Below are 10,414 nucleotides of genomic sequence, written 5' to 3'. Positions count from 1 at the left end.
AGAGGGCTGCGGCACCCACCCATCAATGTGTGGCCAGGCCGGCGTCACTTAAATATCCTTTTCTCAAACGTACTGCACTCCGTCGCGTATGGAGTACTATTACTACTACTACTATTACTACTACTACTACTGCTACTAACACTACTACCACCATCAGCAAGAATATCAACAGCACCGAACACACACACACAAACACACGCCGAGGATGCGTTTTGCGCTCTCTGTCACTCCTGTTCACCTCCCCATTCCCCACAAGCCCTTCTCGGGAAATAATGTCTATTTTTGGTCGGCTTTCCCTCACCTTCACTCGACCACACACAGACACAAAAACACACTGTGTTGATGATGAGGTCGCAATATACGCGAGCGAACCGTCTGGCCGAACAACGGAAAACAGTAGTGAGCCCGACTCGGAACGGAGCGACCGATTCGCTTTCGGGCCACCGGACGACTGACTAAAGGATTACCAGCGTACGGTGGAACGAAACCGCGTGGAATTGGAATTGGAAACTCCTCCTGGAACACTCGTGGCCGGTCGTGCCGAACGGTCGGTCGTGTGACGCGCATGCGCCACGTCTTCCGATGTCCTTTTGTGTTGTCTCCACGTCCACGCCACATCGTACCGAAACGTAAAATTCCCCTACGCGTGATGGACCAGGTTGTAAGACCGGTGGAGTGATCCAAAAAAGGACAAAGGAAGTTTGCAGGAAGGCGGGCAGATGGAAGGCGAGCGCTGAGTGGTGAGTTCTGTGGTGAGTTTCAACGCATCCGCTCGTTTCCCCGTACGCTAATTGATGGCGTTCAATCTATTATCCAAACACATATCCGAGGCGCAATACATAGAAAAATAATTGAATTTACTCTGAAAATTATGATAATTATAGAAAATAGAAACATATTTCATTAATTGCTAACCTTTTTCTAAGCAGACCACCATTAAAGTGTTCCTATTATTACTTTGAATAGCCAAGATGTGACTAATACCCTTTAGTGCCATGCATTTCATCTAATTAAAAGGGAAAACGAATGTCAAATCGTCCAGTGACGGTACAACTTTTGAATGTCAATGAGCTCAATAATCATTATCAAAAGAGTGGCTTTCACCGCCGCAAAAACCACCACCATTAACATCACACGGTGCTCCCCCGTTCAACACCAATTTGGTCCTACCAGCCGTTAACACTCATCGCACCAAAAAATACGGACATTGCAGCCGCGGCCACCGCCAAGAAGAAGATAAAGTTCTACGCTAAACGATACGGTTTAACGGGAAACTTTTGTCACCCAAAACAGTAAATGACAGCTGGATGTCCTCGCGACAGTATGTTACCGACGGCAACCTGTGTGCTGCCAGGACCTATACTGGTTGCAGCATGAGTTTTGGTGATCGGTTTTGCACTTGAATTAACAATTAGCGCACCCTCCCCGCTGGTGCGCTATTAGTGCCTCAACAGCTTCACGTTGTGGTTTTGCTCCGCTCCGGAATATCTGATGTTGCTATTGATCTCATCCATGAGTAGAATCCACGATTCAATGCCTCCGATAAGAGAATTCACGCGCCACGATTTCCCCGGTGCCAAGCGAGATGTCAAGGATTATGAATAAAGGATGTGGTTTGCGCTCGCATATCGCGCCTATATCTAAAGTGCGTCGAAACTGACGAACAGAATGCATCACAACCACCATCTTCTTCTTCTTCGTAATCCCAACACGGAACACGGAGATACGAAGTGCAAATGTCACGTAAGTGCTGATGCGATCCGCTTGGTGTGCCGCGGCCGTCTTAACGGTCGACAGCGAAAGGTGCTTCATGAGCGTCATAAAACCCATCGAAAGCCATCATAAAGTCGCGCACGCCACACAGCGAATATCCTTTCACAACACGGAGGTTCCGGTAAGTGGCAAGTGCGTGACGGTTCCTTGGGAATCCTTTTGTTTTGCTTCTTCTTTTCTCTCTCTCTCTCGTGCCAGCCAGGGTTCATGAGTCGACAACAAGCAAGAGCTTTCAACCTCTACTCCTTCCTACGTTCTGATGCGTGAGTGTATGTGTGTGTGTGTGTGCGAGCGTGTGTGGTTTGATGTTATAATAATAAACCGCAATCAACATAAATCTTGTAACGTCATCGCAACCTTCAACGAGATGACGGACTGCTGTGTGTTGAAGCGAGAGAGAGAGAGGTAAGAGAAAGAGAGAGAGAGAGATAGAGAGAGAGAGAGAGAGAGAGAGAGAGAGAGAGAGAGCAAAGGAGCAGGAGTTGAGCTTTCACTTCCTGTCATCCCAAGGGAGTTGCTTCCTCTGCCTTCGGTTGCGGCCGGCTAAAGAAAATGAACTCGTGAAAACCAATCATCAGTCAGAACGGAACGCCGCACGCGGCCCCGGCGGCCAGGGTGGTCCAGTCGGCAGCCGGAACACCGATAAAGAATAAATAAATATTAATCCAGTAATCTAATCAACCAGTACGCTGCCGTCGCCGCCAATAAGCTGACCTTAGTGATCGATTCAGTTCAACATTCCCAACGGAACGGAACGGACGATGTAGACGGCGGGGCCGGGGATTATGAGTTATTGGATTGCTACCGTGATCGCCACGAATCGGCGGCCTATGCTTTCGGATACCGCAACCAATAATCAAATTATGCTTTACGCAATGAAGACGCGGTTGCTGCTCGGAAGCAATAGTAATAGCGCACGGGTAATTTGAAAAGACAGTCCAGTCTTGATGCCTAGCGTAAACCGGGAATTGGTTTAGGGGCTAATCGAATTCTTATTGCGCATTACGGTGTGGCGAAAGGTAATCGCGAGAAGATATTACGTTCCTTCAATCGCCCTATTTTGGTTGGTTTCTTACTTGATTGTCTCACTCCCTAGAGCTCATCTGCTGTACTAGAAATTGCTGGAACAGAACGAAATTACCTTCCTCCGACAGTATCACAACAGATTTGCTTTAAAGTAAGTTTTATGGCATTCATTTGGTGTGCGTGTGTGTGAAAGTTGGGGGTAATCGTGAAAAATCCGAATCTCCGGTCCACTTTACACCCAATTTAAGGCAATATGTTGGTGTATGTATGTGTGTGAGAGTGTGTGATGTTTCATGTGAAGGAAAGATAACGAGTACGCCAGACCCAGCGCATCGTGACTCTGGGATTAGCGAAGAAGGAATCCTGGTCCACTTTTCGGCGACCTCTACGGTCGCGCCCGAGGACAGACCGGACCAGTGTGTGTGTGTGTGCCTTAGCTGCTGTTGCTGCTGCCGTTGCTTCTGCTGCTGCTGCTTCTGCTAAACAAGCATTTGCCAGCTCTTTCGACACACTATTTACCCCCTTTTGGGCGCTGCGAGTCGTCCTAGCGTGGGGCCAGGGGATTCTTAGATAAATTTACATTTGAATAAGTTATATCCGCTGCTTTCTCTCTCTCACACTCTCTTTCTCTCTAGCTAGGCGAGATCAGACGCACGCGGAGCGCAACATACACACATGGCAATCGCAAAAGACGATGCGAAAGGATGGCGGCGAGCACTCGATGATGGTTGTTGGCCGCCGTTCCTGTGAACGAACGAACACCAACAGCAACAACAAAGAGGGGGGGGGAAACAGGATGAGCTCGCTTGTCTGCGTCTCTCGCGCTCTCGTGGCCTTGTCCCTTGCTGGTACTCGCGCTGCCGGACACAGCATCTGGCCTCTGGTGCTGGTGCAGCGCAGCATAAAACAAAGCGGCGAGAGAACTAAAGCGAAAGACGTCTGCTACCGACCACCGCCAGAAAGAGCTTCTCCGTAAGCACAAAAGTTGCATTATTTGCATTATACGCGGGGGTGGCGCGCGAGCGAGGTCGTTGGTTTCGCTTCTTTTTTTTTGTGTCTTTCTTTTTTATCTTCACCAAGCAACCACTTTTGTCCTTCCTTAGTTTTGTGCATAAATCATACGGCAACGCAGCGTGGTTGCTACTATCGGTGAGGTCTGTCTGCTGTTGTGGTTTCGGTTGCTCGACGAAGATCAACTGGATTCTGGGCGATGGCGTACGTTGCTCTAGGTCGACGTTCTAGGGGGAGGGGAGTTTGGAATTTGATTCTCCGTCGTTCGTCGTCGACAGCTTCTCTGCCTTTTCCAGGTACTTTCCATCGGATGGCAGTCGAATCGGATGCATCTTGTTGTGTTCTAGTATGTGCACCGCTGGTAGCGTGTTGTTGTTTATAATGCGTCAAGACGAAGCAAGATTATTCAAATGTATGACAATTGGTGCATCCATATGTTACGGTTTACTATGACGTTGGCCGGGGGTTTGACAACATTTTCTTTGTTGCTCGCCTTTTACGTTCAATATTCAATTGAAATGTTTTTTTTTTATATATTGTATCCATTTAAAAGTGTTGATCTTTCCATTCACTAGCATTACCACTTTAGGTCAAATAACCGTTTTATGTGAAAGGGAAAATGGAATTCACATTATAATGGCGACAAACTATTCGAAAAAATGGAGCACATGATACATTAAGCGTCATTAAAAACAAATGAATTGCTTTTTCCCAATCATGTTAAAAAAAACATTAGAAATGTCAACAAATATTGCAATTCATTGACCTGTATCAGCCACATTTCAGCATATCATATCTATGTAAATCTAAACTAGATTCCTTTCACGAACACCTCTCATCAAATAACTATGGCACCGATAACTGATTACCCATGCTTTGAAAATGGTTGCAATGTCGATGATCAAAGGCATTGGCCAAAAGCATTCCTCTCTTCATTATATAAAATGAACCCTCGCCCTTTTTACCCTAAAACCTCGATTTGCACCCACCCCCCTCGGGAATGTACGGCAAACGGGAGGAAAACGCGAACAAAAACCACGCCGCGACCACCCTGTTTTCACCGAAAAAAATGGCCTTCGAAAGGCGAACACTCATCCGTATGGCTTCCGAAAGTCATAACATATTTGTCACTGCCCCCACCACCACCACCACCCCTGGAGCACATTCAATCTCCCGTAAAACCCCGAACGTTGACCCCGTCCGTCACCTCAACCTCAAACCCCACCATGATGACGCTGGTCGCTCGACGCTGTCACATCTCGTCCATCCCGATGGGCATATCAGCCTCACGCCACACCAGATGACACACAGGATATGCTCGTCATCATCATCAGCATCATCATCAGCAGCAACAGCAACGTGATGGTCGCTCATGCTAGCGACCAGCAGTATAACATTTGCACCGGCCACATCGGCCACCGACCACCGGCCACCGACTCCCGGGGACCATTAAAATGACATTACAAATAATTTAATACTCCCACCGGCAATAAAATCCGGGTCAATGGCGGCGCACCGCTGACCCACTGTTGCGCCGTGTCTTTCTGTGTTGTCGGTTCTCCCCTTCCCTTCCCGCTTAGCAATGGCATCCCGCTTCGAAATCCATCGTTTTCACGGAAAACACGATTTTCATCAGGCTAATGTTGTGCGAACATGGCTTTGAAGTTGGCTCTGACCGAGTTTGGCATCCATGTGTCGTGTCGAGCGCCGGGCCGCGCAAAAGGTCCATCAGTTCGTCAGTCGTGTCGGCCATTTCATCGAGCAGGTGGATACGCGAGGCGCAGGAACGACAACCGGAAGGACGCTTCGGTGAGTTGGCTTTTATCGAAATTAGCTTGTAATCCATCATCTCCCCCTCGCTTTGCGCACCGGGTGTGCGCACATTCCAGCATCTCGTCAGGAACAGGAACACAGCTCGCGCGTCAAATGGTGTTTTCGTCAACCTTCCGTGAATTGTCGATCGCACCGCAGATAAATTGTTCCACACTGGCCACATGCCGGTGGACCGGACGTGGACGTGTGAAAAATGGAGGCCTGGAAACTTTGACTTCAGCGAAATCTGGTCCAGCAGCCAAAGCAAACCTGGGCTAACACTTTTCATTTCGAAGGGAAAAAAAACTTCCTTCCACCAACTGGCTGACCAGCCCGGGGCCAGCCAGAAGCTTAAATCGAACGCGAAACGTTCGCGGCGTTCCGAACCTACGGATGGTCAGAAAGGGACTTCAATCGATTGCCATCAAACTTATTCCCCGTTTCTGGCTCACCGACACCGCGCACACTGCAATTCATCTTCCAGCTGGGTGAGGGCCTGTTCCAGCTGTTTCCAGCAGAAACGTGGCCACAACTTACGTCCCTTTTTGGGGCACGCGTTGGTCAAAACTCGTGTCAACAAACGAAAGGGGAACAAATAGTGTGGTGCCCAAAGTTTGTCCCCGTGCTCTCTCTCTCTCTCTCTTTTTTTTTCTCTCTCTCTTTCTCTCTATTGCTCTCTCTCTTCACCATTTTATTTAAATGAACGACCAAATGGTATTAAACTTTTGCGGTAGCATTCTTTGGTGCGTTAGTCGCCACTGGCACGCTTCGCAAGTCGTAAGTCGCAAGTCGAAAGTCGAAGGTCTTCTCCCTTCACACCCCCTCGGGAAAGCGGAACCGGTGAGACGTGACGAGGCCGATGCCAGTCAGTGCTCGTCTGAGTGCCGTGTGTTTGTGGTTGGGGAAATCAGCATTTCAAGGATTGCCGGTTCGCACAACTTCGCACATAAGAAACTCGCATAATGTTTTCGGCATTAATTCCCTGCCCCGGAGAGCGGAGTAATGTCACTGCGGTGCGGTGACCCTACCCCCGAAGCGGGGGGGTTACATGAACGATGTCGCTCATTCCATAAATTAGCACTCATTGAATTCACTCGAAATCACGGGGCCACGACCATTCATTACCACGCAAGGGCGCACCAGCTGGTTCGTCATTTTCACCGCAAAAGTCCCCGGCCTCCTCCAGACGTCGAACGGATCTGTCAAACCAACAGCCCCCATACACACACACACACACACACACACACACACACACACACACACGCCAGCAGCGTAACAACCATCGAAAACAGCCCTGGAGGTGAGGCGCTGCCACGATAAGGAGTTGACAATTCCGCCCAAAAATTGGGCAAAAGAATCTGGTTTTCCAACACCAGCACCACCGTCACGCCGGGAGTGGCGAAACTTTCTTGCAGCACCTCACCCCCCGCCTCCCTCTCCCCCAACTTCCCAAAATGTTTAATCGAAAAAGTTTATGACGCAACGAATATGGACGCGGGCGTGACACGCGCGCGAAATGATAAGGAAAAGAAAGCCTGGCAAGCAATTCGGCAAATGATGGAAGACCTGAGGGTTTACAAGTGTGAGCCGAAGCCGAAGCATGGAAGGTGGAAACAGGAAGCACTCTCCACTGCTTACGTCCGTCTTATGTAAATGTGGTAAAGCTTCTTTTCGAGAACAAAACGCAAGCTTCGCGCTCACTTGTTTCCTAGTGTGTGTTGTACTGACGAATGGAGGGGCGAGAAGGGAGGGGGGGGGTTATTCTCGAAGCAAAGAACATCATCTTCCTCCCGTCACCGGTTGTTCGCAGATTTTCCAACCAGTTTCGAGGTTTTCTGCCTCGCCTGTTACCGTTTTTGTCAGCGAAGAGCAACTTGCGCGAGGGCGGTCATTTTTTTTTCAACTATTTTTAAGCTGCGCCTTGCGATCGAGCGAAAGTGCAAAATTATGAGAGTCGAAATTCCCGGAACATTCCAATCCATGGCTGGCCATCCACCAGTTCCTTAAGGAGCAGGGCAGGGCCGTTGCAGTAAGTTGTGCTCGCGAAGGAAAAGAAGGAAACCGCAACCGAACCGGTGACGCAAAGTGAACTTCATGAAGATGAAGTTGATGCTGCTGCTGCTGATGATGATGAGGCCGGAGATGAAGTTGATGAAGAGTTCGAGCTGATGCTGATTAGTGGTTAAGCCAGTTGGAAAGATAGTTTTCGCACATCGAGCTACCGACGAGAGGAGCGTGCGAGAAGACGATGTAGATATGCTGCGAGTGCTCTTACTTCCGCTGCCAGCGTGTGCGTGTGTGAGTGTTTGTTCGATGCGACTTCCCGGATTGAAGATTATGCCAAACGAGTTGGAAAGTCGAAGAAAAGTCCGCCATCGCTGCAGTCATTCTGCACAAATACAATGGTTAACGTGGATAAAGTGCCGTACGGTTACTTGCAGGCAATTTGTCGTTAAAATCACTGCCGAATGGAAACTTTTCGCCAGCAAATGGTAATCATGTTTAAACTTGTGTTTGAACCATCCAAGTTAGCTTTTCATAAGCATGAAAACTATGCCTTACCTTTGAGAACAACAAATTTCAAACAAAGTTTCATTTTAGAACATCCTTCGAAAATAACAACTCACATCATCTGAGCTCTGGTAATGGTTGAGCATCACAAAAAGCATAAACACTGTTAGCACCATCACGGCATAGTTTCGTTCAGCATATCGACACCATAGACACAGTAGGAGCTCGTTTCCCAGCAACCGAGGTATTCAGTTAGTCATTGATTTACGCATCTGACGTCTAGGGCATGTGACCTGTGGTCGTGAGTCCCAATATACAACATAGAGCCGACGACGCAAGACCCAGAGCAAACGCTGGAATGCTTCCGATGATCATACGAGATGCCTCCGGGGAGGCATTAGAAGTTTATTCCCATCCGGACGTACCCCTTTTGAAGTGGCCAGAACGAACGGACGAAAGACTGGATTGTGCATCAAATTTACATCAAACAACAGCATGATCAGCACGCAACGAACCAACCGCACACACACACTTCTGGAATCCCGGAGCGAGATTCGAAATTGAATTACTTCAGGACATGGTTCCCAGATTGCTTTTGATCGGATTTCTTACAATGCAGATCATTCGTCGCGCAGAAACAAAGGATAAAGAAGTGAGGGATGAGGAAGGAAACGCTAAATACATTCTCACTAATGCTGAAGCTGATGCCGATGATCACATTTGCAATTGGCAAATTTACAGCGCACACAAAAATAAACATCCCACACCGATGCAATGAGCTTTGAGTACTCCCGGTATGCCCGAATGCAACCACAAAGCGGAAGGAAGTCCACTGTGGCGATGCGGACCAAAAAAAACACCACCCGGGCTGGTGCCAAGAAGGTACCAGCGCACGCCCGGTGCATCGGAGAAACCGGAAACCTCAAACGAACAAATTACACCTCACCGTCGCCGTCCCAGGAGATGTGCATTCCCGGTGATGCAAAACGAGACGAGAGTGGCCACACTCAGGGAAAGGGACACACAAACACCCAGCCATAGCCACAGAGAGATAGAGAGCGAGAGAGAGAGTCCAGCATAAATCCAATAACCAAAGCACTAAAATTGGATTCCTGCAGTGTTGCGGTGCAAAAGGAAATGAAATGTTTTCAATATCCTTTCAAGTCCGAAGCATCCGTTTTTCGCACACCGTCCGCACCACCTTCCTCCGGTGCATCTCCTTTATCAGGTCTTGCAGATTGTCGCTTCCGGTCGCCAGCGCGCCGCCGGTTCCGCTTGCAGCAAAGTGTTCCCAGAAATTCCGTTTTCTGCTATGCCCTAAGGATTCGATTGCGCTAAGTGCTGACCGTGCCGGGAATGCCCGGGGGAGACTGGGCGGGCCCGGGTTTTACTGCCGAATCTGACTTGCCTTGGCTTCTTCTCCTTCTCCCTGCTGTCGATGGTTGCCGCACTGCGGTGGATCGAGACATCGAAACAGACACAGACGGACGGACGGACGGACAGAGAGGTGGATTTGTGAAGTGTCCCGGCACACCTGCAGTGCCGACCTTTTGCCGACTTAGGCTGACGACGGTTTCCGTAGTGATTTTTCCTTCCCCCTTGTTCGATGTCCTACTGACTGGAATGACTGAACCGGCACCGGTTCGATGTGGCGCCAGCGGCGTCGACAGCATGGCAGCGACGTTCCGGTGGTGGAATCGATGGATTTTTATCGAAGTGCTCAACGACGTGCCTGATTGAATTAAAACCATAATGTTTCCCGAAACCCAAAGTCTCGTTTAATGATGGCCACATGCTTCGGCGAAGAAGGACAGCGGCTGCTCTCCATCCTTTACTCCTGCTGAACGTGTCGTTTGGCTTTGAAGGCTCTAATGCCTTGCGGCAGACTCGAGCGATCCATGTGAGGAAGAGGGATTTATTCTACATTAGATTCCTGTTATTCCAGTAAATCCAGAACAAAGGAAGAAGCACATAAAGGTGGGCAACAGGTAGCGGAGTATTAATGGCCGAGACTTCTCGCTGTCACTGAGTAATGACTTTAATGGATTCGCTCTTCATTCACGAGGGACACTTCGTTTCTTAAATTGATGATACTGTTTCCATTTACAAGGTTTGCATTCTTTCGTTTTAGCATACTAGCACAAGACTTAGCATACTAGTACATATCATAAGCTGCAAACTACTGTTTTGCAATAATTGTACAAATACGTTAAAAACATTCAAATAATTGAGATAATTGAGATTGACTTTCGCATTCAAAACTGATGTATAAATCAATATA

This window comes from Anopheles darlingi, chromosome 3 (assembly GCF_943734745.1).
Source record: "Anopheles darlingi chromosome 3, idAnoDarlMG_H_01, whole genome shotgun sequence".
Lineage (NCBI taxonomy): Eukaryota > Metazoa > Arthropoda > Insecta > Diptera > Culicidae > Anopheles > Anopheles darlingi.
Note: the sequence above shows the minus strand (reverse complement) of the source record.